Raw genomic sequence first — 27,624 nt, 5'->3', positions numbered from 1 at the left:
AGGGTCGAGCCGGGTTTCGCGAAACCCGACTATCTCAAAAGTCGAGTCGAGTGAAATCGGCCGATTATGGCGAAAAGTCGAGGATCGACCGAAACACGAAACCCAATGCAAATCCAATGGGATTTTTTTTTTTTTTTTTCTCTCTCTCTCTCTCTCTAAGACCTATGTCATCACTCTGCCCACGCCCCTTCATTGGCTGAAAAAAATGGCGCCAAGCGCATCATACGAAACGCGACTTTGGCGCGAAAGTCGCGTACCGCATGGCCGACCCCACACAGGGATCGGGTCGGGTTTCATGAAACCCGACTTTGCCAAAAGTCGGCGACTTTTGAAAATGAACGATCCGTTTCGCTCAACCCTAGTAATGAGTGATTCATTACTTAAATTTAAGAGGGGACTGGATACCTTTCTGGAAAAGTATAATGTTACAGGGTATATACACTAGATTCCTTGATAGGGCGTTGATCCAGGGAACTAGTCTGATTGCCGTATGTGGAGTCAGGAAGGAATTTTTTTCCCCAATGTGGAGCTTACTCTTTGCCACATGTTTTTTTTTGCCTTCCTCTGGATCAACATGTTAGGGCATGTTAGGTTAGGCTATGGGTTGAACTAGATGGACTTATAGTCTTCCTTCAAACTTAATAACTATGTAACTATGTAACTATCAGTTTTTGTCATATGTGGAGAGGTAAAATAAAATTTCTCCACCTTCTCTATTCTGACAGTCCATTAAGAATCTGACCCACTTCGAGGTTATTGACTTGCTGCAATCAGGGGCAGGGGCGTGCTGAGCTGTCAGTAATGTGATTGACAGCTCAGCCATCCAATCTAAGGGCAGTCTCACACGTCCAGATAATTCCGGTACCGGAAAAATCGGTACCGGAATTATCCGTGTCCGTGTGCCCGTGCGTTTATGTGGCATATCAGTGTGGCACACGTGTGCCGCCCGTGTGCCAACTGGGTACCACACGGAGCGTGCAGGAGACAGCGCTAGAGATAAGCGCTGTCCCCTACATCTGGTGCTGAAGCGGCCATTCATATCGTCTCTTCAGCAGCATTCGCTGGAGAGAAGATATGAAAAATCCTTTTTTTTTTTTGTTTTCGTGTTTAAAATAAAGATCCCTGTCCCCACCCCCCTCCCATCCCCTGTGCGCCCGCCCGCTGTTAATAAAATACTCACCCGTCTCCCTCGCAGTGTCCTGTCCTCGCCGCACCTTCTCCTGTATGAGCGGTCACGTGGTGCCGCCCATTACAGTCATGAATATGCGGCTACACCCCTATGAGAGGTGACTGTAATCGGCGGCCCCACGTGACCGCTCATACAGAAGAAGCTGCGGCCAGGACAGGACGCTGTGAGGGAGCCGGGTGAGTATTTTATTAACAGCGGGCGGGCGCACAGGGGGTGGGAGGGGGGTGGGGACAGGGATCTTTATTTTAAACACAAAAACAAAAAAAAAGGATTTTTCATATCTTCTCTTCAGCAAATGCTGCTGGAGAGAAGATATGAATGGCAGCTTCAGCACCACATGTAGCTTACTGTAGCGCTGTCTCCTGCACGGCACACGGACTGCACACGGACAACGTCCGTGTGCCGTATGTGTTTAACATGGGCCCATTGACTTTAATGGGTCCGTGTAATCCGTGCGCTCCCACAAACACTGACATGTCTTCGTGTTTTGCACACGGACACATGGTCCGTGAAAACACGCTGACATGTGCAGAGACACATTTATTTCAATGTGTCTACGTGAGTCAGTGTCTCCGGTACGTGAGGAAACTGTCACCTCACGTACCGGACCCACTGACGTGTGAAACCGGCCTTAGGCAGGGGAGTGCTGAGCTGTCAGTATTGTGAGTGACAGTCAAGCCACAAATCGGTGCAGGAACGTACTGGTTTTTTTTACAGGTGTCTCCCACTCTGGATGATTATCTGGCTATTTAGCTGGCTCTCAGTGTCTGACTCTTGCCAATCATAGCTTTAGCTCAGTGGTGTATGCCTTGTTTTCAAGTGCTCTGTTTCAGGATCTTCTGCCGCCCAACCTTGGACCTTTCATTTTACCATCAATTACCCAAGCCCCTTTGTCTTCATCCATTACCTTCCTGGAATCCTGACCTCAGACTGTGACCTGAATATATGCTTTTATCTTACCCCTCAGTTTATGATGGGATCTCTTGGTATCTGACCCCGGACCTCTTGACTACCCCGTCTCATGGGTTGTTCGTGAATAGTGATGCAGTGTCACACCTGTATTTCTGATTTTGACTGTATTGCTGATTTTGACTCAATGATTGGATCAAAATCGGACATGTCGCGGATATTTTACGAGGACTGCTTAGTCTGAGTAATAAATCGGACATGTGAACAGCTTCATAGAATATCACAGGTATGAGTGCCATCAGTGAAAAATACGGATATTATTCGCACGTGAAAAACTGACGTCTGAATGAGGCCTTACAGTGATTCCAAACATGTACAGTTTTATTGTTATTTAATAGGTGAAAAAAAAATCAGGAAAAAAAATGTAGCTATTGTCGCCATTTTTCAAGACCCGTAACGTTTACATTCTTCTGTCAACAGAGCTGCGTGAGAGATTATTTTTGCGTGGAGAGCTGACATTCTTATTGATACCGTTATGGGGTAGATATGTTTTTATTGCTGTTTATTGCATTTTTTGCTGTGTTGTAGTGGCCAAAAAGTGCACTTCTGGAGTTTCAATTTTTTTTCTCCTTGCAATGTTTACCATTGTTACTTAATTTTATATTTTGATAGATTGGATATTTACGAATGCAGTGTTGTCACATTTGCTTATATTTTTATATTATATTATTTTTTTATAACTTAATTCTTTGGTCCCTTTGGGGAACTTGAGACTGCCATCGTCCAATCACTTATACTATATACCTCAATACCTCAGTATTGCAGTATATAGTAAAAATCACAGTGAGTACTGGTTGTAAATCTAAGTCTTAATGGTTATTTTCCAAGCATAAATATGGCTTTTTGATTGTGCTTTTTTTTCTTCAAAGGAATCAAGAGAACGTCAAATATGGCCAAAAATTACCCTACTTGTAGAAAATGATGAAAAAATAAATGTCAATAAGCGTGTATGTAAAACCAACTATTTTTTGGCTTAATAAAGACATGTTGGTTTTATTTCTAACATTTTTACAGTAATTTTTGGGGTGTTTTAATATTATAAGTCATGTGATTCATAGATATGTGACTTCAAGATTATCACATCATTTGTAATAAAAAAAAATACAAAAAAATAACACTTAAAACTCTACACACAAAGCAAAATGTATTTTTAAGAGAGAGAGAAAAATGGAGGTCTATGGGAAATAAATGTCAGAAACGAGCTGAAAATAAAAACGCCATGCCTGGCATATGCTACGATTTAAAAGAAAAAAAAACCCACAAATACAAGAACACAAATAAAGCAGGGGGGGAAAGGACACCAAAAATGCAGTGTATGTAACATTTACATTTCCTTACTGACTCCTAGCAAACATCTGACCACAGCAGCAAAAAACACCAGAAAAATATAACAAAATAAGCTATAGTCACTGTGACAACGGTGGTGGAACCACTGTGCCGCGGTCTGAGGAGAACTTGGAGATATGTGACTAGGTGAGCACTTGATTCTTCACTAGAGCGTCTGATGACGGGGTTAGGTTTGGCTTCAGATGAACACCATGCGCTACTCTAGGACAGATCTCGGAAGCACAACGGTTGATCCCCAGTGGACAGGATGCTGTAACGACCCAGTAGGAGGTTACAGCAGATATAAGCAGGCACGGCAGGAGCACAGGGACCACAAACACTGATGGGTACAGATTTTATACAGATAGGTACTGGCAGATGCAGGTTGGTACAGCTGGTATACAGATAGCACTGGCAGGTGCAGGCTGGCACCACAGAACTACAGATAGGCAAGCAAGTGTGGGCAGACAGGTACTGGACAGGTAGACCGGCTGGCGTGTACTAGGGACCTGACAATTAGCAAGCATGCTAACTAACCACATTGCTCAGGCACCTCCATACTGGAGGAGGTACCTTAAATAGTAATTGTCCCCCAGCTATTGGCTAGGAACACTTTAAGAGGGAGGGAAAGACCGCAACCTAAGCACAGTGCCCGGGGATCTGCTCGCTGTTTGCGTACCCCAAGTAGCCACCGACAAGGGAGAGGGAGGAAGTGCGAAGAAGGGGCCAGGGCGGTGAGTTAGCCGGTGTCACTGCTAGGGACGAGGGGCAGCGTGCAGGGATGCAGCCGCTATAGTCACCCATTGCAGCTTCAGTGCTGCCTCTTTGCAGCTGCCCCTGGTCTTTTTTAAAAGGATGCAATAGGTAATCTCATGACTACAGTACACGTGACCACTGCGACCAACTACTGGGCTTAATGGTGACAAACCCAGTGATTGGCTGCAGTGGACATAGGCACTGTAATCATGGTATCATCTGATGAAGTTTGTCAACAAAGACAAGGAAAGTAGCACTGGACCTGTAGTGGGTGAATAAATTCTAATTTACAGTATTTACAGTGTATGGAATACAACACTTGTAAGTATTTTTTTATATATATTTTTCTGTAGAGTAATAGAAAATACATTCACGAAAAAATGCATATCTAAAAAAAAAAATTGTAAAAAAAAATCCATGAAAACCGATCTCTAGCAAAATAGTATATACACAGCAGTTTAATTTTTGTAGCGTTAGGCTACATTCCCACAATTAATTTTTGGTGCGTTTTTGACTCTTCGTGTTTTTACTGCATTAAAAAATTCAGTGTATTACAGTTCTAGCAAAGTGGATGGGATTTATAGAAATCTCATGCCCACTGTGATCACCTGCGATGGGTTTTTCAAATCCACTGCATGACAGTTTCTTTTGCGGGTACGCTGAGTTTTCTGTACAGATTTTCCCTACAGACGTGCATTAGAGGCGAAAAATCTGCAGCAAAAAACGCATGTAGTCCTCACCTAAGTATAGAAATACAGTTTTGTCAAAGCAAAAAAAAACACACAAAGTATCAAAAACAAAGCAGCTTTATTTAAAACATATCAACAAGAGAAAATTAGGAGTAATATGTCCGATTGTATAAAAAGGTATAAGTTTATTAATCCATACAAATTATATTAAATATTACAGGCTAGGATCAGGTCGTGATGGCTACCAGTGTCCTTAGGCTCCAACAATATACTATGATACAAATAAAGTGCTTCGTGCATAGAAAGATATAGTGGGGGAACATGTGTTAGAGGCCAATGTATTCCAAAGATAATTGTATATGCGTGCAAAATCAATGGAGCCTATACCACCCCCACATTAGAATTGCTTACCCATAGTATAAGGGAGTCCGGACACGTGCCACGTTGACACCGACGCGCGTTTCGCCTTTCTTTTTCAAGGTGCCGTCACCAAACAGCAAACACCAAACAGAGACAAAAAAGCTGCATTAAAGACACATGCTAAAAAAAGCTCGCAAAAACATAATGAAAAAACGCAAGTTACCTAATTTAAATAGTAGGTGCAGAAATTTTGCAACAGGAAAAATGCGCCAAAAGCTCATCGTGGGAACGTAGCTTCAGAGTATGAGCACCCATTACGTATTTGCTGCAGACATTTCTGCATCAAAACGTGTCTTCAAAAAAAGTATAAAACGTGGATTTTGCACGTGTTTTTGATACATTTTTTATGCATTTTTCCAATTCATTAAAATGGGTTAAAAACTCTGAAAGAATTGACTGCTTTAACACCTTCAGTCTCAGCTTCTTTTTACCTTCCTGACAAGGCAAACTTTTGAAATTTTCACTAGGATCAATTTATGTGCTAAAAACTGTGGAACGCTTCAACATATCCCAGTGATTCTGAGAGTGTGACATGTGGTACTTCATGATAGTGGTAACTTTTTGTCAATATGATTTGTGTTTGTTTATGAAAATTTGTCAAAAAAAGGGAAAATTTTGCAATTTTCAAACTTCTTATGCCATAAAGCCAGATAGTTATTCCAAACAAAATAGCTAATAAATAACATTTCCCATATGTCTACTTTACATAAACATCATTTTTAAACATAATATTTTTTCTTAGGAAGTTAGAAGGGTTACAAGTTTATTATCAATTTCAAATTTTTCCAACAAAATGTTAACAAAACAATTAAACAATTTTTTTAGGGATTGAATCACATTTGCAGTGACTTTGAGGGGTCTATATGACAGAAACTACCCACCATTTTAAAAACTGCACCCCTCAAAGTACTCAAAACCACATTCAAGAAGTTTATTAACCCCTTAGGTACTTCATAGGAATTAAAGCAATGTGGAAGGAAAAAATTAAAATTGTATTTTTTCCCACAAAAATTATGCTTTAGCCCCAAATTTTTCATTTTCAGTACGGTAAAAGAGAAAATAAACCATACAATTTGTTGTGCAGTTTCTCCTGGGTACACAGATACCCCATATGTGGGGAAAAAAATACTGTTTTGGCACACTGCGAGGCTTGTAAAGGAAGGAGCACCATTTCACTTTCAGAATACAAAAATCACTGGAATCGATAGCAGATACTATGTTATGTTTGCATAGATCTTCATGTGACTCAACAATGGAACCACCCAAAAGTGGCCCCATTTTCAAAATTACACCCCTCAAGAGACTTATCTAAAGGTATGGTGAGCAACTTGATGTTAGGCTACTTTCACACTAGCGTTGTTTGCTGTACGTTGCAATGCGTCGTTTTGGAGAAAAAATGCATTCTGCAAATGTGCTTGCAGGATGCGTTTTTTCTCCATAGACTTGCATTAGCGATGTATGGCCACATGTCGCATCCGTCGTGCGATGGATGCGTCGTGTTTTGGCGCACCGTCGGCACAAAATAACATTACATGTAACTTTTGTGCGTCGAGTCTGCCATTTTCGACTCCGCATGCGTGGCTGGAACTCCGCCCTCTCCTCCCCAAACCTTACAATGGGGCAGCGGATGCGTTGTAAAACTGCATCCGCTGCCCCTGTTGTTCATTATTTTCGTAGTTTGCGTCGGTACGTCGGGCCGACGCTAGTGTGAATGTAGCCTAAAATACTGACCCAATACTGCTAGTGTGACGGCAGCCTTAGCCTCAAATTTTTCATTTTCATAAGGTAACAGGAGAAAATGGACCATACAAATTGTGGTACAATTTTTCCCAAGTACACTGACACCCCATATATGACTACTAAACTACTATTTGGGCACACAACAGGGCTCAGAAGAGAAGCAGCGCCATTTGAATTCTGGAGCACAATTTTGGCTGAAATAGAATGTGATGTCATGTCGCATTTGAAGAGCCCTTGGCATGCCAAAACAGCAGAAACCCCCACAAGTGATGCCATTTTGGATACTACACTTATTGTGTAATTCATCTAGTGGTGTAGTGAGCATTTTTAACTCTCAGACAATTCACAAAATTGGGCTGAGTAATGGAAAGTTACCCTTTTTTCCACTAAAATGTTGCTTTGGCCAGAAGTTTTTAGTTTGAAAAAGAGATAATAGGAGAAAATGAACAGTAAACTTTGTTCTGCAATTTCAGGAATTGTTTGCTCTTTTTTTTAATGTTCACCGTGTGGTAAAAATGATAAGGCAGCTTTATTGTTCGGGTCAGTACGATTACAGCAATACCACATTTATGTAATTTGTTTTTATGTTATGCTGCTTTTATACAATAAAAACAAGTTTTTTAGAGTTGTTTTTGCATCTTTTGTATTCTGAGAGATATAACTTTTTTATTTATCTGCTGGGGGAGCTGTGTGGTGGCTTGTTTTTTTGCAGGACAAGATGACATTTTCAGCAATACCAATTTTATTTGCGTTTGTCTTTTTGATAGCATTTTATTCCACTTTTTATTCATTGGTATGATGAAAAAGCATAGTTCTTTGCCACTTTTTTTATTATTATTTTTTTTACGCCGTTCACTTAAGGACAGTTAAGATCAGGTCTTTCCAGACACAGCGATGCCCAATATGTGTAATTCTTTTGTTTATTTTTGTTTTTACATAAATATACGTATTTATTGGCATAATTTTTTTCATTTTTTTTTGTTCTTTATTTTGTGATTTTTATCATTAAAAAAGAATATATCCTTTTTATATACAGTAATTCCTCTATGGGACTTTAACTTTTTTTACTCTGATCGCTTCACTGGTATAATGCAATCAATATATACTGAACAGGCCACCATAGCTGGCCAGAGGTTGTCTTTTCACTTCAAATTACCATAGCAACAATCGGGCCCTCACAATGATGTCACGAGGTGCGCCGATCAGACGGAAGAGGAAGCCCCCTAACTCTCCCAACCTTCTAAATGCAGCAGGCGCTATTGATCGCAGCATTTAGAGGGTTAAACAGCCCAGGGCAGTGCACGAACAGCTCCTGGCAGTGAGAGACGGGTTTCAGCTATTACTTAAAGGGAACCTGTCACCCCGAAAATCGCGGGTGAGGTAAGCCCACCGGCATCAGGGGCTTATCTACAGCATTCTGTAATGCTGTAGATAAGCCCCCGATGTTACCTGCAAGAGGAGAAAAAGATGTTATACTATACTCACCCAGGGGCGGTCCCGCTGCTGGTCAGGTCGGATGGGCGTCTCTGGTCCGCTGCGGCGCCTCCCATCTTCATTACAAGACGTCCTCTTCTGATCTTTAGCCACGGCTCCGGCGCAGGCGTACTTTGAGGATAGTATTGCAGTGCGCAGGCGCCGGAAAGGTCAGAGGCCCGGCGCTTGCGCACTGCAGTACTTTGTCTGCCCTCAACAGGGCAGAGCAAAGTACGCCTGCGCCGGAGCCGTGGCAGAAGATCAGAAGAGGATGTCTTGTAATGAAGATGGGAGGCGCCGCAGCGGACCGGAGACGCCCGTTTGACCTGACCAGCAGCCGGACCGCCCCTGGGTGAGTATAATCTAACTTCTTTTTCTCCTCTTTCAGATAACATCAGGGGCTTATCTACAGCATTACAGAATGCTGTAGATAAGCCCCTGATGCCGGTGGGCTTACCTCACCCGCGAATTTCGGGGTGACAGGTTCCCTTTAAGCTTATCTTCCGCCGGTGATTGTGCAGGCACCGCTTCTGTTTAACGGGGAAGTTTGCCTTCTCTGAATGCAGATTTCACCTGAGAATTCAGAATTTTGATCATGACTGATCAATTTTGGCAGTGAAAGAAGCAGATTTTTGTTGCTTACTTTCATGTGCACTATTGATTTATTTATTATTATTATTTATAAATTTAAATAAAAATGAAAATAACAATTACTCTTTAAGGCCGAAGTAGTTGGGCTAATTTCATTCCATTAACCCCTTCATGACCGGAGCTTTTTTCAGTATTGCATTTTCGTTTTTCGCTCCCCTTCTTCCCAGAGCCATAACTTTTTTATTTTTCGAATCAATAAAGCCATGTGAGGGCTTATTTTTTTGCGGGATGGGTTGTACTTTTGAATGATACCATTAGTTTTACCATGTCATGTAACAGAAAATGGGAAAAAAATTCCAAGTGCGGTGAAATTGCAAAACAAAATGCAATCCCACAATGGTTTTTTGTTTGGATTTTTTCCTAGGTTCACTAAATGCTAAAACTGACCTGATATTATGATTCTCTAGTTCATTACGAGTTCATAGACACCAAACATGTCTAGGTTCTTTTTTATCTAAGTGGTGAAAAAAAAAATCCATATTTGCTAAAAAAATAAATAAAGTGCGCTAATTTCCGATACTAGTAGCGTCTCCATTTTTCATGATTACGAATTGGGTGAGGGCTTATTTTTTGTGTGCCGAGCTGACGTTTTTAATTATTCCATTTTTGTGCAGATACCATCTTTTGCTCGCCAGTTATTGCATTTTAATGCAATGTCACGGCAACCAAAAAAACGTAATTCTGGCGTTTTGATTTTTTTTCTCGCTACACCATTTATCGATCAGGTTAATCCTTTTTTATTGATCGGGCGATTCTGAGCGCGGCAAAACCAAATATGTGTATGTTTGATTTTATTTTTATTGTTTTATTTTGAATGGGGTGAAAGGGGTGTGATTTGAACTTTTATGTTTTTTTTATTTTTTTCATATTTTTAAAAACATTTTTTTTTACTTTTGGCATGCTTCAATAGTCTCCATGGGAGGCTAGAAGCTGCCAGAACTTGATCAGCTCTGCTACATAGAGGCGATGCTCAGATCGCCTCTACGTATGTAGCAGAATTACAGCCTTGCTATGAGCGCCGACCACAGGGTGGCGCTCACAGCAATCCAGCATCAACAACCATAGACGTCTCAAGGAGACCTCTGGTTGTCATGCTGACGCACCGATGACCCTTGATCATGTGACGGGTCAATGGTACGCACAATTCCGTCCAGAATCGCTTGTTAAATGCCGCTGTCAGAGTTTGACAGCAGCATTTAACTAGTTAATAGCCACGGGCATATCGTGATTCTGCCCGTGGCTATTGCGGACACATGTCAGCTGTTCAAAACAGTTGACATGTCTCGGCTTTTAAGTGGGCTCACCGCCGAAGACTACATCAAAGAGGGGAATACTGCCATCAGACATACTGGCCCGTCCAATCTCAGAAAGGGGTTAATGAACATTGTTCCACGATATACAAGTCTATTGCGTTCATTTACAATTTTGACAAAAAATATGTGGGAAAGAACAATAATTAATGTGGTTTCCAAATAGCATTGTGACGGTAGTCACTTCTCATGGCTAAGCCGTGAGTCAGAGTGGTCAGGGACTCCAAGGTCAGAAGCCAGGAGGCTACGTCATAAACAGAAGGAACAGACAAAAGCGTAGTCAGGTAACGCTCCAAGGTCAGAGTACCGGGAGGATAATGGATCAGAGCTGAAGGGGTTAAACAGGCAGATGGTCACAACAGACTTCAAGGTCAGGCAACAGATCAAGCATACAGAACTCAAGACACAAGAGAGCACAAACCTCACAAGATGAATGTACATTTGGCAGTGGTCTGGGAGAAGCTGCTTAGTTAAGTAGGCATGACAATTACCCAGGATAGTGGACACCTGAGACAGCCGACGCCTCCCAGTCACAGATTGGCTATTCGAGCTGTCAAACACAGCGACAGCTCAGCATGCTCCTGAACCAGACTGGATGGTCATGCTGTCCATCACGGTACTGACCGCTTCAGCACACCCCTATACCAGATTGGACGGCCGAACTGTCAGTAACTGCATCCCAGACCCCCTGAGGTGTGGAACCATGACAAGCATCATGTTATCAGCATCACATCTTTGATAAGTGATAACACAAAACTATATGCTGCAAACAACAATGATTTTTATGATACTGTAGCATGCAAAATCTGAACTGGTCATTTTTTGAACAGGCATTAGGATTGTTTGTCTGGTGACCAGCGCCTTGTTTTCTGGGGTCGATACGTAGGGCACAGTCAGACAGCTGTATAAATCGGACTGAGATCGGCACACAGTGCATGGACTGGCCGGCGGCTCTCATGACCCGAACATGACAGCTGCATATAAATACATGCAGCTGTCACGCTCTGGTTGAGAGAGCCACCGACCAGTCCGTGCACTATATTTGGATCTCGGTCCAATTTATACAGCCGTCTAACTGTGTTCTTAGGCATAAACCATCTTTTGAACACTAGTTCAACAATTATTGGTTTGTCCAAATGGCCCTTTAATCTCACGTTTGTGTGTGTATTAATATACTGAATGGTCTGCCATTCATTTACTAAGTAGTGGTCTCTTTTTCACGTATATTCTAATTTTCACTTGGGCACAAACACAGTCTCACAATTTTGCTTTTATTATTTTTATTTTTAGCCCATTTGATTTATTATTATTGTCCGCCACTTTCTCTCAATCTCACCTTTGTGGCCAGATCCAGGTTCATATTTCATGGACAGGCTAAATTTGAGTTAAAGCTAATCTAAAATTTGCTTATAATACCTTACTTTGCTTTGTTATCTTATTAAGAAATTGTTTACAGCTTATTCATTATTTTATCAACTTTTATATTATTTAACTTATTATCTATGATTTATTATGTAATAAGTTACTTAACTGTGTTAAAGTTTTTTTTCAATGTAACGAGGTTCAAAAATTAGCTAAATGGGTTTTAGCAGATTAAGCATAGTTTACATTTATTCCAGAAACAGCACCACTTTTCCTGGTGGCATCTACTTGGTATTGCTGAGTATTCAAATAAGAAATGGCAGTGACATCTTGTGTAAGAAGAGTATTAGGCCAACCTCACTAACTAGGCCTCAGAGTGACAACATAATTGTCTAATTTGGGCACACGGGGATACCATATATGATGAGATCCAGCTGTTCTCTTCAGGCTCTGACCAGTGTCAACTTCACTGGTGATACGATGGCTAATATCTACAGTACAAATATCATCTTCTAAAAATGTTTACCAACATTGTGAATATCCGATACTATGTTCACACAGGGCGTTTTTGCTACTTTTATTTTCTGCAGCAAAACCTGATCTTCTTGGCAGGAAAGAAACTGCGTCAAAAAAACGCAGGTTTAGGTGCGTTTTTGGTGCATTTTTTTGGTGTGTTTTATTTTTCTCTTTATCCATGCTAATGTCCTTGGATTTTCAGCAGCAAAAATAATGATACCTGAGTTTTTGCTGCATTTTTGCTGCGTTTTTTTTCCAACACCCATTCAAGTCAATGGGTGATAAAACGCAGCAAAACACTGAAAAAAGTGACATGCTCTATGTCCAAAAAACACAGCAAAGCACAAAATACTGATCACACAAAAAGCCAATGTGTGTATGAGATTTCTGAAATCTCATAGGCTTTGCTGGTATTGTAAAAAGCAGCTGAAAATTAACATAAAAAAGCAGCAAAAAGCAGCCCTGTGTGAACGTACCCCTACACAAAAACACAGCAAGTCACTTCGATTACTTTTGAATATGTTGACGTGATCAACATAACCTGGTTTGTGAGTACATTTGTGTTCAGAGTGGGTGAGTTACTACAGATCTGACAAGTTGGTTTTTCTGGTTTAACTTGATACATATAGATGATATATACAGATATGTGTGAACTGCAAACATCTTTATCATGACACATAGCAGCATGTGTGCAACACACAGTAAAATATCTCAACAATTGGAATGTCAGTATAATAATACTGGAAGATTCCCGTAAAAAGTATTCCACCTTATATCAATTGATACTAGTAGATATAAGATTCTTAGGAACTCTGTGCTGTCAAGCCAAAGTGGTTATCTAGTCTTGTGTGTTAGGGTACCGTCACACAGTGGCATTTTGATCGCTACGACGGCACGATTCGTGACGTTCCAGCGATATACTTACGATCTCGCTGTGTCTGACACGCTCCTGCGATCAGGGACCCCGCTGAGAATCGTACGTCGTAGCAGATCGTTTGAAACTTTCTTTCGTCGTCTAGTGTCCCGCTGTGGCGGCATGATCGCATCGTGTAACAAAGGTGTGCACGATATTGTATACGATGTGCGCATAGTAACCAACAGCTTCTACATCGCAAATACGTCGCAAAGTTATCGCTCCAGCGTCGTGCATTGCGAAGTGTGACCGCAGTCTACGACGCTGGAGCGATATTGGAGCGATGCTGGAGCGTCACGGATCGTGCCGTCGTAGCAACCAAAGTGCCACTGTGAGACGGTACCCTTAGGGCTCGTTCAGACGACAACATTTTCAGTCCGAATGCGATCTAGCAAACATTGGATCGCACTTGGACCTATGTTATTCTGTGGGGCTGTGAACATGTCTGAATTTTTCCTCTTACCAGACCTGTCCGAAGAAAAAAATCGCAGCATGCATGAATTGCCTCCGTAAGTTAGATCACACTCGGCCATAAAAGTCAATGGGTCCGTCAAAAAAATTGAACTGGATTGGATAAGATCCGAGTGCGGTCATATTTTCACTGATAACATTGAGAATTTTTATTTCCATCTTCTCTGCATCCAAGAAAATAGGATCACACTATTATCACATCTTCATCACACTCTGATCAGAATCTGACCAGAGTGTGATTACCAGAATCGGACCGATTTTTGTCAGATGAGAGAAGATACGGTCATGTGACCCTAGCCTTAACCCCTTTCTGACATGGGACGTACTATCCCGTCGAGGTGGGGTGGGCCCCCATGACCATGGACGGGATAGTACGTCCAGCGCGATCGGCGGCGCTCACGGGGGGAGCGCCGCCGATCGCGGCCGGGTGTCAGCTGTTTATCGCAGCTGACATCCGGCACTATGTGCCAGGAGCGGTCACGGACCGCCCCTGGCACATTAACCCCTGGCACACTGCGATCAAAGATGATCGCGATGTGCCGGCGGTATAGGGAAGCTTCCCGCAGGGAGGGGGCTCCCTGCGGGCTTCCCTGAGCCCCCCGCAGCAACGCGATGTGATCGCGTTGCTGCGAGGGTCTCACCTCCCTCCCTGCTTCCTCCAGCCCCGGATCCAAGATGGCCGCGGTTCCGGTTCCTGCAGGGAGGGAGGTGGCTTCACAGAGCCTGCTCAGAGCAGGCACTGTGAAGCAGCCTGCACTCCTATCAGATCGGTGATCTGACAGAGTGCTGTGCACACTGTCAGATCACTGATCTGTGATGTCCCCCCCTGGGACAATGTAAAAAAGTTTAAAAAAAATTTCAAAATGTGTAAGAAAAAATAAAAAAAAATATTCCTAAATAATGAAACTTTTGGGGTCCAATTACTCCTGTTACCCTTGGGAAAATACAAAACTGGGGGCTAAAAAATAATTTTTGTGGAAAAAAAAAAAGATTTTTTATTTTCACGGCTCTGCGTTATAAACTGTAGTGAAACACTTGGGGGTTCAAAGTTCTCACAACACATCTAGATAAGTTCCACGGGGTCTAGTTTCCAATATGGGGTCACTTGAGGGGGATTTCTACTGTTTAGGTACATTAGGGGTTCTGCAAACGCAATGTGACGCCTGCAGACCATTCCATCTAAGTCTGCATTCCAAATGGCACTCCTTCCCTTCCGAGCCCTCCCATGCGCCCAAACGGTGGTTCCCCCCAACATATGGGGTATTAGCGTACTCAGGACAAATTGGGCAACAAATTTTGGGGTCCACTTTCTCCTGTTACCCTCGGGAAAATACAAAACTGGGGGCTAAAATATAATTTTTGTGGGAAAAATTTTTCGTTTTATTTTTACGGCTCTGCATTATAAACTTCTGTGAAGCACTTGGTGGGTCAAAGTGCACACCACACCTCTAGATTAGTTCCTTAGGGGGTCTACTTTCCAAAATGGTGTCACTTGTGGGGGTTTCAATGTTTAGGCACATCAGTGGCTCTCCAAACGCAACATGGCGTCCCATCTCAATTCCTGTCAATTTTGCATTGAAAAGTAAAACAGCGCTCCTTCCCTTCCGAGCTCTCCCATCCGCCCAAACAGTGGTTTACCCCCACATATGGGGTATCAGCGTACTTAGGACAAATTGTACAACAACTTTTGGGGTCCAATTTCTTCTCTTACCCTTGGGAAAATAAAAAATTGGGGGCCGAAAGTTAATTTTTGTGAAAAAATATGATTTTTTATTTTTACGGTTCTACATTATAAACTTCTGTGAAGCACTTGGTGGGTCAAAGTGCTCACCACACCTCTAGATAAGTTCCTTAGGGGGTCTACTTTCCAAAATGGTGTCACTTGTGGGGGGTTTCAATGTTTAGGCACATCAGTGGCTCTCCAAACGCAACATGGCGTCCCATCTCAATTCCTGTCAATTTTGCATTGAAAAGTCAAACAGCGCTCCTTCCCTTCCGAGCTCTCCCATCCGCCCAAACAGTGGTTTACCCCCACATATGGGGTATCAGCGTACTTAGGACAAATTGTACAACAACTTTTGGGGTCCAATTTCTTCTCTTACCCTTGGGAAAATAAAAAATTGGGGGCCGAAAGTTAATTTTTGTGAAAAAATATGATTTTTTATATTTACGGTTCAACATTATAAACTTCTGTGAAGCACTTGGTGGGTCAAAGTGCTCACCACACCTCTAGATAAGATCCTTAGGGGGTCTACTTTCCAAAATGGTGTCACTTGTGGGGGGTTTCAATGTTTAGGCACATCAGTGGCTCTCCAAACGCAACATGGCGTCCCATCTCAATTCCTGTCAATTTTGCATTGAAAAGTCAAACAGCGCTCCTTCCCTTCCGAGCTCTCCCATCCGCCCAAACAGTGGTTTACCCCCACATATGGGGTATCAGCGTACTCAGGACAAATTGTACAACAACTTTTGGGGTCCAATTTCTTTTCTTACCCTTGGGAAAATAAAAAATTGGGGGCGGAAAGTTAATTTTTGTGAAAAAATATGATTTTTTATTTTTACGGTTCTACATTATAAACTTCTGTGAAGCACTTGGTGGGTCAAAGTGCTCACCACACATCTAGATAAGTTCCTTAAGGGGTCTACTTTCCAAAATGGTGTCACTTGTGGGGGGTTTCAATGTTTAGGCACATCAGGGGCTCTCCAAATGAAACATGGCGTCCCATCTCAATTCCAGTCAATTTTGCATTGAAAAGTCAAATGGCGCTCCTTTGCTTCCGAGCTCTGCCATGCGCCCAAACAGTGGTTTACCCCCACATGTGGGGTATTGTCGTGCTCAGGACAAATTGTACAACAATGTTTGGGGTCTATTTTCTCCTGTTACCCTTGGTAAAATTAAACAAATTGGAGCTGAATTAAATTTTTTGTGAAAAAAAGTTAAATGTTCATTTTTATTTAAACATTCAAAAAATTCCTGTGAAGCACCAGAAGGGTTAATAAACTTCTTGAATATGGTTTTGAGCACCTTGAGGGGTGTAGTTTTTAGAATGGTTTCACACTTGGGTATTTTCTATCATATAGACCCCTCAAAATGACTTCAAATGAGATGTGGTCCCTAAAAAAAAATGGTGTTGTAGAAATGAGAAATTGCTGGTCAACTTTTAACCCTTATAACTCCCTAACAAAAAAAAATTTTGGTTCCAAAATTGTGCTGATGTAAAGTAGACATGTGGGAAATGTTACTTATTAAGTATTTTGTGTGACATATCTCTTTGATTTAATTGCATAAAAATTCAAAGTTGGAAAATTGCGAAATTTTCATAATTTTCGCCAAATTTCCATTTTTTTCACAAATAAACGCAGGTACTATCAAAGAATTTTTACCATTGTCATGAAGTACAATATGTCACGAGAAAACAATGTCAGAATCACTGGGATCCGTTGAAGCGTTCCACAGTTATAACCTCATAAAGGGACAGTGGTCAGAATTGTAAAAATTGGCCCGGTCATTAACGTGCAAACCACCCTTGGGGGTAAAGGGGTTAAAGAAATTTCCCACAACTTTGACACTTATGACCTATCCTTAAAGCTTTGTCAAACACCTTGCAGCTAATATGAATAACAGGGAGCAGGCAGGCACCACTGCCAGGGATCACCTATAGCATGCTACAAAACAACATAGCGTATAAACAAAAGAGTGACTGCCCCTGAAGAAGCCAGCTTTCTGGCGACACGCGTTGGGCACCTGTGCCCAGTGCCACCCATTTACTTGACCATCTTTGATTGCCCTTATCGATCTTGTGGGGATGCTATCTTGGAGACCTGATGTATTTCTAGCAGGTAGTATAGGATGCCCTATGATCTAGCTATTTTGTAGCCACTAGGGGGCATTTTCATTTTGTACTCTAAGATAGCTCCATGGGTGGCACTGTGGTTTGACCTTATTACAGGTCCGGTTTTTCATTGTCTTTTTTGCTATGTTTTTGCAAATTTTAAGTGTTTTTAACTATTTTGTGTAGTGTTCTCTTTTTTTGTGTGGTTTAATAAAATTATTACACTTTGACATATACTCTTGGTGGTGATCCCTCTTGTTTGCATGCTACGCTTTCTCTTCTCTTTTGTTTATACACACCTTGCAGCTAGTGATGATCGTGTGTGCTCGCTACTGCGCGATACTCTATAAAGCATTGGGGTGCTTGGTTACGCTCATTACTAAATCAGTGGGGTGGCCAGAGGGAGAAGGCTGGCAACTGTTCCCCAGAGCACCCACACGTGGCAAGTTCCCACGCCAAAAGTTAGGTGTTCTCCAGTCTGGCACTTTTTTAAAGAAAGTGCGGACTATAAAAGAATAGTCATTTGCAACCTGTGCTGAACAAAGTTAGCAGGTGCCTGACCACTACCTGATTCTACCAGTCATCAAAGCATCAGACTCTAAAGGCCAAATGCCTGGGTCCACAATCAGTGTCTGCGGGTGACACCACTGTGCAGCAACCCAGGGTCCTGGTCATTGCAGTAATATCATTCTCCTCTAGGGGGGAGTGATGTTACGTTTGGAGGCAATAAAGGAGATCTCTTTACCAGGTATCACAAGCATACAACACATTTCATACTCCAGTCCACCAGGGGGAGCTATGCTCCTATTTATTAGGGCACACTTCACACTTAGGTAAAACTGGTGGCCTGGAGAGGAAGTTAGGGAGTTGCTGTCTGAGCTTTGCTCAGGTAGTTGGTCCCTGACAGGGGTGGGATCCTGTCATAGGCCTAGACAGAGGGACACAGAGCTACGCCTGCCCCACGTGCGGCAGTTCCTAAGAAACGACACGAACCGAGAATTGTAGAGAGTGAGAAAGAAGTCATAGCAAAAGGAGTGGAAACCAGAAGGAGTTCTGCCCTGCACAGGCTGCCTCCTTCTGAGGCGCAGGATCCAGTAGCCAGAACACCGAGGGAGCAACAGTCCTTTATGCCTTGCTCCAGAGACCAGCAAAATGGCTAATTTCACGTTACTTATCTGCCCCATACCCAGGAGGCAAGGTGGCACCCACGAGAGGCCAGGGTGCGCTAGAGTCCCTGTAAAAAGCCTCAGGCCACCGGTCATACGGGTTGTCCTATCCATCTGGGGGACAGAGAGAGACATAACATCTAGAACATCTATAACAGTTGTGAGGCCCTTATGAGATGCTCAGCAATAACGTACTACAACACCCAGGTGCTAGAGGAAGGCTACTGATTTCCACCTGGATAAGGAGACTCTGGATTTGCCTCCAAACCGGCCGGACTCTGCCTGCCCTGTGATCTGGTGCTCTGGACTGTGGATGCTGAAGCCTTCAGTAAAAGGTAAAGAGACTGCAACCTTGTGTCCTCGTTCTTCACTGCGCCTCACACCATCCACGATCTACACACTGGGAAGGCCTGGGGACATACTTCACCTGTGGGAAGGTATACCATCTAGCTGCCATAGCATCACCCCAGGGGACTCCTTAAAGCAGCGTCCGTCACTCTTACCAAATACCACAGGTGGCATCATGAACATTTCCCCTTCAAAGACCTTTCCCCTTTTACAGCGGACCTCCCGAGGGCCACGGACTGAATCAGCCACCGTGACATCCTCCTTGAGAACCGAAGGACCCGGTACCGAGTACCCCACTGCCCTTGGGGGCGCTCCAACTGCCTCTTCCCCTGTGCTACATACTTGCCATTTTCCTGTCCATGACACAGGCACGGATGCCTCCTGCCCTGCACCTGTTATTGCATATTCACAAGCACCATCAGCAATCACGTCCAATTCCTTTTCCCCTCACAGCGTTCAGTTTTTTCTACCTAAGACCTTGGAACGCAAGTGAAAATTCCCAGCCACCCACAGGCTCAAACACTAAACGGGAACATTTCCAGACTGCTAGCCCTGGAAATGTTGCTGTTTAGGCTTGTAGACACTGTTGCTTTCTGAAACCTCATGGCAGTGGTCATCCCTCAGTAGTTGGTCCCCAGCCACCACCATTTTCCCAGTGTTCTGTCCCCGCCTTACAGCAGCACGTCTGCCATAAAATAAATCGCACCCTAACCAATGCAGTTACTGGGAAGGTCCACTTGACCGACACATGGACAAGTGCTTGTGGTTAGGGACACTACACTTCCCTGACGGCATACTGAGTGAACCTTGTGTAGGTCGGGACCAAGTCACACCCTGGCGCTGCACACATGCTACCGATGCCGAGGATTGCAAGCTCTAGTTCCATCAGGGTTTCCTTCAAGTCCTACACCAGTTCCTGCACCCCTTCATCATCTATCTCTGAATTATCATCTCAGTGCACATTGTTCGTATCAGTCACAAGCTGGAAGCACTGCATGAAACTAAATTGTTTAGGTGACAAACAGCACACTATTGAAGAGTTGTGGAAAGGTATAACAAACCAAACAGATCTGTGGCTCTTGTCACTGAACCTACATTCATGCATGGTTGTATGTGATAATGGCCTTACCCTGGTGGCGGATCTGAAGCTTGGCAAGCCTGGCCCACATACTCAACTTACTGGTTCAGCATTTTCTTAAAACCTACCCAAATTTGACTGAGGTACCTGTAAAAGTACACTATGTGCATGTCTATTTCAGCAAGTCAGCTACAGCTGCTGCAAGTGACAGTTCACCAACAGGTGTGATAAGTGATCATATGCTGGAACTCCACATTACACATGTTGGCAATATTTTGTGAGTAGCAGAGGGAAGTAATTGAATTCCGGCTACAACATTCCCATCGGTATTCCAGTCAGCTTCTGCACATAGCAATTGGTGAGTAAGGCTACGTTCACATTTGCGTTGTTGGGCGCAGCGTCGTCGACGCATATCGACGCATGCGTCATGCGCCCCTTTCTTTAACATGGGGGCGCATGGACATGAGCCGGTATGCATTGTATTGCGTTTTACGACGCATGCGTCAATTTGATGCACCAGACAGGGCGCTGAAGACGCTACTTGTAGCGTTTTCCATGCACCAAAATTCAAGAACATTACTAGTTTATGGCAACGCATGCGTCAAAAAACGCAGCATTGTGTTTTGCGTTGTTGGTTGCGTCGATGATGCTGCGCCCAACAACGCAAATGTGAACGTTACCTAAGCATGGATGTCTGACATTTGTGAGGTTCTACAAAACTTTTAGGAATCAAGCAAGATGGGGAGCGGTGATCATGCCATAATCAGCGTAACCATCTTGCTTCTGTGTCTACTCAAACACTCGCTGCTCAGAATTAAAGAGGAAGCTTTTTGCATGCGAACCAGGTAGAAATAGAGGAAGAAGGTACAAAGGGTGCAACTACCCTGCCCAGCCTTATCTTATCTTCTCATTGTGGATTGGTTTACAATGAGGAGGGGGTTGAGGAGGAGGAACAGGAGATAGTTTCCTGTGCTACAGAGGGTACTACCCACACAACCTTCATCACTTCTGTTCAATGTGGAAGGGCTGAAGAGGAGGAGAGGGAAGAGGAGATGGTGCGTCGTCCTCCTGATGGGGACAGGAATGTCTTGCCTGTTGGGAGTCTGGCAAAAATGGCTGACTTTATGTCCCAATGACTTTCCCATTACGCTCACATTATATGAATTTTGGCCAACACTGATTACTGGTTGTTCACTCTTCTTGACCCATGCTACAAGAAGAACTTTCCATCTATCCTTCCTGCGGCGGAAAGGGCTAGCAAAATGGAACAATACCAGAAGGCCCTAGTTGAATAATTAGTACAAAAATTCCCATCTGACATTGCCGGTGGCAGAGGTCATAAATCCTTGGGCAACCAAGGAGAAAAGAGGAGGGAGACACCAATCAGGTCAAGCAGAGGCAGAATAACACTATCAAAGGTCTGGGACAATTTTAATAGACCTTACCAGTCTTACCAGGCGTTGATGCGCAGGGTAGTCTGACAAGGAGAAAACAGTTTTTGAAAATGGTAAAGGAGTACCTAGCCAACCGTACCAGCATCCTCTGTGATTCATCTGTGCCGTACAACTATTGGGTATCCAATCTGGACACGTGGCACAAACTATTCCTCTATGCCTTTTAGGTGCTAGCTTGCCCTGTCGCTAGCTTTTTGTCAGAGCGGGTTTTTAGTGCCATCAGGGGCATAATAACTGATAGATGCATCCGCCTGTCAACTGAAAATGCTGACAGGCTGACACTTGTCAAAATGATCAAAGCCTGGATTGGCCCAGACTTCTCCCCCCACCGGATGACAGCAGTGAAACATAAAGCAAATTCAAATGTTTCATAGGTCATCAGGCGGACCTCACTCAAAATCTTTATAGGGTCATTAGATAGCCCTCGCTACAAATTTTTAGAGGGTCATCATGCGACCTAACATAGGGGAAAAAATGATTTTGGAGGCCCTCCTCTACAAGTCTTCCACGGTTTATTGCAATCCCTCCTTCTAATTTTTGACAGACCTTGCACTTTATGAGTTTAGGATTCCAGCTATCTAACAATTTTAACACAATGTGTATGAGACCCTCCTTTATATCTAACACCAGGCGTATCAGAGTCCCTCTTCTTTTAAATTTTTGGCAGTTTATGTATTGTCCGAATAGGCTTTGTGAGTTTAAGAGGCCTCCTTTATAAATTAAACAGGATGTGTCTGACCATGTCACACACACCACATGCCCAGATAAGGTAGTAAAATGTTAAAATTACATTTACCGGTGACTACCGGTGGGTGTAGTTTTATTTCCCCATCTACTATGTCATTTAGAGTAGTCAAAGGCATTGATGAAATATGGTGAGAGATGGCCTGGCTATGTCGGGTTGGAGGAGGTGTTTTTTGTTCTCTTTTTAATTTTGCCTTATATACGCGTCATTATACAGGAAACAATGTTTCCTAACTTTTTTTCCTGTAAAATCCATTTTATCTTCGGTTTTGTATGTCTATTGTGTCAATCCATAGAAGTGGAGTAATACTTTTACAACATTGTTCCCAGCAGCGACCTTGGAGTCAGAGATGCATCAGGCATCTTCCCCATGTTGTTCTAATTTCATTTGAGCGCTGCTTCCATCCATTTCAGCGATTTTACTGCCCCCACCCTCCTCCCCAGGCCTCCTGTTAGGGTTTTTCAGGAAAATCAAGTTTTCCATTGACTTCTATTATACTTGTTACTCGAATCAAGCACGTCCGAGCGCTTGACCTGCTCGATTCGTGTACCGAGCACTCGAGCAGTTTAGTGCTTGCTTGTAAGTACTGGCACCTCCACTCATCATCTGTAATCAGCTCCTGTGGCAGCCAAATGTAAACAATGTACAAAGCGGAAGAGTTAGGCTAGGTTCACATTGCGCTAGGGCAATCCGTTTAGCGCATATGCTAGCGGATTGCGCTAACGCAATGTCCCAAAAGGGTCGCGTTTAGTGATCCCACTAGCGGTGAAACCTGTACCTATATTTGCAGCATAAATTGACGCAGCGGATCTCAATCCCATCCCAACTCACCACCCACTGCTCCTGTGAGTTTACGTTGTGAATTTATTTCTTAGCAGGTGTGTGAAATTTCTTAAATTTTCATACATTTTGCTGACACTGTAAAATGCAGCAGGTTTTCAGCATGCAAATATGCAGTGGAAATTTAGCTGTGCTTTCACACCTTGGAAGATTAGCTTTAAGAAAAAAACCTTTCCCATGGAAAATGCTTTGCTATGGCAATAATAATAGAAATAACTACATATACTCAGTATCAGTGCAATTATAAAATGACCATATGCCATTAAATGACTCAGTAATATAAAATGACAATGTTGTTTAACTTGCACAGTGTATATGTTGCATAAAAACCTAAATAAACAGTTCCAGAATTTATTCATATTGCCTCGCAAATAATAAATTTATTTGTTTGAATATGCTAAAAACTTATACTTTTTATCGTGCATTGTAATGTATCAAAATCATAAATTCATTTGGTGTCACTATGTACTTAGTGCTGTAAAAGATTTTCCTAAAAACAACAAGGCCTGTTTCACATCACATTTTTTAAATTTTTAATAACCTCACATTTTATATAGTAAACCAAAAAAATATCATGTGTTGTAAAACTAATGCGAATGGATGTATTTTAAAGCAAGGATATTCATTTTTTAACATATACGTTACATATATTTTTTTATTTAACATAATGGGTTCGGTTTTTTGACATGGAGAGCATGTGAGGACTGAGATCATGTGACTTGTTTTCTTGAGGACAAAAAAACATAAAAGAAACAGATTAAAAAATGGAAGCAACTGTAAGACAACTAGATGGTGGCCCGATTCTAACACATCGGGTATTCTAGAATATGTATAGTAGTATATAGCGCAGCCCACGCAGTATATAACACAGCCCACGTAGTATATAGCACAGCCCACGCAGTATATAATACAGCCCACGTAGTATATAACACAGCTAAGTAATATATAGCACAGCCCATGTAGTATATGGCACAGCCCACGCAGTATATAAACAGCCCACGTAGTATATAACACAGCCCACGTAGTATATAACACAGCCACGTAGTATATAGCACAGCCACGTAGTATATTGTCCAGCCACGTAATTTATTGCACAGCCCACATAGTATATAGCACAGAGACGTAGCATATAACACAGGCCACGCAGTATATAACACAGCCCATGCAGTATATAACACAACCCACGTAGTATATAGCAACGTTGGCACCATATCCCTGTTAAAAAAAGAATTTAAATAAAAAATAGTTATATACTCACCTTCCGGCGGCCCCCGGATCCAGCCCAAGCGTTTAGCAATGCTACTTGCGACGCTCCGATCCCAAGAATGCATTGCGGCAATAACACGTGATGATGTAGCGGTCTCGCGAGACCGCTACGTCATCTCCGGTCATTGCATAAATGCATTCTTGGGACCGGAGCGTCGCGAGGAGTGGGAAAGGCGCCAGAAGGTGAGAATATAATGGTTTTTTTTATTATTATTTTTAACATTAGATCTTTTTACTATTTACTATACTATTACTATTTACTATAGTAAAAAGTTGGTCACACAGGGTTAATAGCAGCGTTAATGGACTGCTTTACACTGCGTTATGCCACAGTGTAACGCAGTCCGTTTAACGGACTGCTAAACGGCTATGGGGGCACTGACTGGAGGGCAGTAGGGAGGGGGCACTGACTGGAGGAGGGTAGGGAAGAGTGAATTCGCTTATTCAATTATATAGATATGTTTGCATCCACTTTCAAAAGTTTGTTTAAAAAAAATAATAAATTGCGCCATTTTCCGATACCCGTAGTGTCTCCATGGTTCCTGATCTCGGGTTGGGTGAGGGCCTATTTTTTGCATGTCAAGCTGACATTTTTAATGATAGCATTGTGGTGCAGATACGGTCTTTTGATCGCCCATTATTTCATTTTAATGCAATGTTGCTGTGACAAAAAAACATAATTCTGGGATTTTTACCTTTTTTCTCATTACGCCGTTTAGTGATCGGGTTAATTCTTTTTTCTACTGATAAAGTGTTTTTGTTAACATAATAGTTCAAGCTTATGTGTCCCAATGAAAATTCTGTTCCAGGGCCTCCACTTATCATGTAGCATTTTTGTGTTTTTATGTGTAAAAAGTTCAGGTGAATTTCTACCTTCGTAATCCCTATAGTTATGTTCCAGGAATTAAGCATTTAATTAAAGTGTTTTTTTTTTAATATTGGAGGAAATCTTTCCATTAGCAAATAAAGGTATTTGATGACAGATGCTACATAAACAAAGTTTCTAATGATTGCCTATTGAAAACATACAATGTTGCTTATTTGCAACCGATTTCAGATTTGTGGTGAGGATTCTGCATAGAGAATGGGCTGATTTGGGTTCCTAGCCTCATTAGATTGATTACTTTCTTTTCCTCTGACTGTTGATTTCTCATTTTCAAGCGCTGCGGAATATGTTGGCGCTATATAAATAAAATTATTATTATTATTTTCTCAATGAATTTCACAATTTTTATCAGTAAAGATTTTGTTTATGAAGATCTAAGGTGTGATATAAGTGTTTCTTTATTTTTAGCAGTATATCTCGATTTGTATCACTATATAAAAATGCACTTCTATTATCTGATGTCTGTGTTCTATTGTCTGTTCTTTTTGCTTGGCCAAACATCTACACTGATCAGCATCAAATTTAGTACATAGGTAAATCAGGCTCTTCCAAAGGTTTTAGACATATTTTTAACTCTCTCTATAAGCTACAGTTCTCATCATCTTTGCCAAACAAGCAGAATACAAAAGCAAATATTAACTTACACTATAACGACTGGACCAAATTTGGCACCTCGGTAAATCAGGCAGTTTGGAGGGTCTTACACTGGGTTTCAGCTCTATTGAACCTAAAGGTATTGATTTATTCACACAAAAAACAGAACACAAACACAAATATTACATTTGCAGTTAAATGACTGAACCAATCTGCCCCAAATTTGCCATTTAGGTAAATCAGGCTCTCTTGGACCTACTTTTCTCCATACATTTGCAGACAAGAAAAAAAACACACATAGGAGTATGAAGACAAGTGGAGTAAAACAGAACTCTCAATTTGGGAAGGGAAGAAAACAATTGTGGCAGTAAATATTGTTGCAGTTCATAGCTAGGGAGTGTGAAAAGTTTATTGTCCACTGATGGAGATCTGGTCCTTGGTTGTGATGCCCCCACTAAGGTCTCGGGAGCACATTCTTTTATTGATGTTGAAAGACATAAATCCATGTGACACATTCATTCCTGCTCTGAATGTGTCAAAGGTTGTTGTGAATTTGTATTCCCAGACTCTTCTGTCTCTATGCAATTTCACGTTGCCTTCCAATACTAATGATTTCTTGTCCATGATGCTGTGATTAGGGCCACAAAAATGCTTTGTCACAGGTAGAAATCACCTTCATTATTGTGAGGCGATGAGACTTCTTCCTTAGTTTAAGCTTTTGTCCTCTATATACAGACTCCCAGACGGCGGCATTTAACATACGCAGACAGGAAGCGCGCCACTGATCCCGCCGATCGGTGTGCCAATCACGTGATCGCAAGGTGGGTTTGCTGAAGACCCCGTGCCTATCATCATGATCATCCTGTGAACAATGGCCCATGGCCAGCGTTCATGGGAGATTGTTATTCTTGCTATAAATAGCAGTGTTTTCAATCATTGCTATGTATAGCGCAGGCGATTCGCTGATCGCAACTCCAAGTCTTCTAAGGGGTCTATTAAATACAGTAAAACGTAAAAGAAAAGTTTTACAAGATATTAAATAAATTAAAAAATATAAAAGTTCAAATCACCCCCCTTTTGCCCCATTAAAAAAAAACAATAACAAAAATACATAACTGCCTAAATGTGGGGAGCCGGCTGTCAGTCAGCATGACGTCAGCAGTCATGCCGCATAGACAGAGCAGCCGAGATGAAGCAGAATTGCCAGCAGAAACAGTCAATGACAGCTCTGAGCTGGCGTCGAGTAGAACAGGAGGTAATTAGCAACTATCTATCTGTTAGTTTTTAAGCCCATACTAAAAAAGAAAAAAAAAAGGCCTGGATGAACCCTTTAAGTAGACAAAATTGAATGAATCCAGCTTTGGAAAATCTTGTTGTGGCTATCAAAACTGTAGTGAGAAAACAAATGCATTTCAGACAGTCTTTAGCAGATATGTTCTACTCAAGACTTAGTTTAGACTTAGGTTAGAATGCGTTTGTTTTCTCACAGTGTTGATAGCTGTGACTTTTTAATGTTTTACTCCAATAAAATACTGTTTTTATAAGAAGATATTCCGAAGCTAGATTCTTTCCGTTTGTCTATTTCTCCTAGTTGCACTATGAGCCTCCGTGCATCTGGATTTTCAAATG

This window comes from Ranitomeya imitator, chromosome 6, assembly GCF_032444005.1.
Source record: "Ranitomeya imitator isolate aRanImi1 chromosome 6, aRanImi1.pri, whole genome shotgun sequence".
NCBI lineage: Eukaryota > Metazoa > Chordata > Amphibia > Anura > Dendrobatidae > Ranitomeya > Ranitomeya imitator.
Note: the sequence above shows the minus strand (reverse complement) of the source record.